General features: G+C 68.3%; 1 protein-coding gene across 3 annotated transcripts in view; it reads left to right on the forward strand.

Annotated features, from left to right (window-relative positions):
* The first annotated feature begins 2,200 nt into the window (after positions 1-2,200).
* The window catches only part of LOC140403184 (dnaJ homolog subfamily B member 1-like), a 17,138-nt gene continuing 16,690 nt past the window's right edge, over positions 2,201-2,648 (forward strand). The window contains exon 1 of one of the 3 annotated variants that reach the window (XM_072490917.1): positions 2,201-2,323. The gene's annotated coding sequence lies outside the window, so the exon portion shown is untranslated. Of the gene's footprint in view, positions 2,332-2,648 lie in introns of all 3 variants that reach the window. The other 2 variants (XM_072490916.1, XM_072490919.1) reach the window with 2 other exon arrangements.

Consider the following 2,648-nt stretch of genomic DNA (forward strand, 5'->3'; position numbering starts at 1 on the left):
CCCCCTCCCTGCCCACTGAGGGGATCTGTCCCCCCTCCCTGCCCACTGAGGGTTCTGTGCCCCCTCCCTGCCCACTGAGGAGAACTGTGCCCCCTCCCTGCCCACTGAGGAGAACTGTGCCCCCTCCCTGCCCACTGAGGGGATCTGTGCCTCCTCCCTGCCCACTGAGGAGAACTGTGCCCCCTCCCTGCCCACTGAGGGGATCTGTGCCCCCTCCCTGCCCACTGAGGAGAACTGTGCCCCCTCCCTGCCCACTGAGGGGATCTGTGCCCCCTCCCTGCCCACTGAGGAGAACTGTGCCCCCTCCCTGCCCACTGAGGAGAACTGTGCCCCCTCCCTGCCCACTGAGGGGATCTGTGCCCCCTCCCTGCCCACTGATGGGAACTGTCCCCCCTCCCTGCCCACTGAGGAGAACTGTGCCCCCTCCCTGCCCACTGAGGGGATCTGTGCCCCCCTCCCTGCCCACTGAGAACTGTGCCCTCTCCCTGCCCACTGAGAACTGTGCCCCCTCCCTGCCCCACTGAGAACTGTGACCCCTCGCTGCCCACTGAGGGGAACTGTGCCCCCTCCTGCCCACTGAGGAGAACTGTGCCCCCTCCCTGCCCACTGAGGGGATATGTGCCCCCTCCTGCCCACTGAGGGGATCTGTCCCCCCTCCCTGCCCACTGAGGGTTCTGTGCCTCCTCCCTGCCCACTGAGGAGAACTGTGCCCCCTCCCTGCCCACTGAGGAGAACTGTGCCCCCTCCCTGCCCACTGAGGGGATCTGTGCCCCCTCCCTGCCCACTGAGGGGAACTGTGCCCCCTCCCTGCCCACTGAGGGGATCTGTGCCCCCTCCCTGCCCACTGAGGAGAACTGTGCCCCCCTCCCTGCCCACTGAGGGGATATGTGCCCCCTCCCTGCCCACTGAGGGGATCTGTCCCCCCTCCCTGCCCACTGAGGGTTCTGTGCCCCCTCCCTGCCCACTGAGGAGAACTGTGCCCCGCACCCTGCCCACTGAGGAGAACTGTGCCCCCTCCCTGCCCACTGAGGAGAACTGTGCCCCCTCCCTGCCCACTGAGGGGAACTGTGCCCCCTCCCTGCCCACTGAGGGGATCTGTCCCCCCTACCTGCCCACTGAGGGTTCTGTGCCCCCTCCCTGCCCACTGAGGAGAACTGTGCCCCCTCCCTGCCCACTGAGGAGAACTGTGCCCCCTCCCTGCCCACTGAGGGGATCTGTGCCCCCTCCCTGCCCACTGAGGGGATCTGTGCCCCCTCCCTGCTCACTGAGAACTGTGCCCCCTCCCTGCTCACTGAGGGGATCTGTGCCCCCTCCCTGCCCACTGAGGGGATCTGTGCCCCCTCCCTGCCCACTGAGGGGATCTGTGCCCCCTCCCTGCCCACTGAGGAGAACTGTGCCCCCTCCCCTGCCCACTGAGGGGATCTGTGCCCCCTCCCTGCCCACTGAGGGGATCTGTGCCCCCTCCCTGCCCACTGAGGGGATCTGTGCCCCCTCCCTGCTCACTGAGAACTGTGCCCCCTCCCTGCTCACTGAGGGGATCTGTGCCCCCTCCCTTCTCACTGAGGGGATCTGTGCCCCCTCCCTGCCCACTGAGGGGATCTGTGCCCCCTCCCTGCCCACTGAGAACTGTGCCGCCTCCCTGCCCACTGAGGGGATCTGTGCCCCCTCCCTGCCCACTGAGAACTGTGCCCCCTCCCTGCTCACTGAGGGGATCTGTGCCCCCTCCCTGCCCACTGAGGGGAACTGTGCCCCCTCCCTGCCCACTGAGGGGATCTGTGCCCCCTCCCTGCCCACTGAGGAGAACTGTGCCCCCTCCCTGCCCACTGAGGGGATATGTGCCCCCTCCCTGCCCACTGAGGAGAACTGTGCCCCGCACCCTGCCCACTGAGGAGAACTGTGCCCCCTCCCTGCCCACTGAGGAGAACTGTGCCCCCTCCCTGCCCACTGAGGGGATCTGTCCCCCCTCCCTGCCCACTGAGGGGATCTGTGCCCCCTCCCTGCTCACTGAGGGGATCTGTGCCCCCTCCCTGCCCACTGAGGGGATCTGTGCCCCCTCCCTGCCCACTGAGGAGAACTGTGCCCCCTCCCTGCCCACTGAGGGGATCTGTGCCCCCTCCCTGCCCACTGAGGGGATCTGTGCCCCGACCGGAGGAGCCGCAGCCAAGGGGCAGGGGCGTTGCTAGGTGACGGAGATGTGAGTGTGGCCCCGCCCCTCGGGGGCGGGGTTTGGGGGCAGGAAGTGACGAGATGGAATGTTCCTGAAAGTTCCAGCAATTTGTTTCAAAGTGTCGCCGAGAGACAGCGGCAGAGATCGAGAGGCCTGGTGGGTGGGTGAGTGAGGGGCGGGGAGAGGGGCAACAGGGGGGGGGGGGGGAAGGGGGCAGTGAAGGAGGGGGGGAAGGGGGGGCAGTGAGGGAGGGGGGAAGGGGGGCAGTGAAGGAGGGGGGGAAGGGGGGGCAGTGAAGGAGGGGGGGAAGGGGGGGCAGTGAAGGAGGGGGGGAAGGGGGGGCAGTGAAGGAGGGGGGGGAAGGGGGGGCAGTGAAGGAGGGGGGGAAGGGGGGGCAGTGAAGGAGGGGGGGAAGGGGGCAGTGAAGGAGGGGGGGAAGGGGGGCAGGGGGGGGAAGGGGGGGCAGTGAGGGAGGGGGGAA

The sequence above is a fragment of the Scyliorhinus torazame genome, chromosome 27 (genome assembly GCF_047496885.1).
Source record: "Scyliorhinus torazame isolate Kashiwa2021f chromosome 27, sScyTor2.1, whole genome shotgun sequence".
Lineage (NCBI taxonomy): Eukaryota > Metazoa > Chordata > Chondrichthyes > Carcharhiniformes > Scyliorhinidae > Scyliorhinus > Scyliorhinus torazame.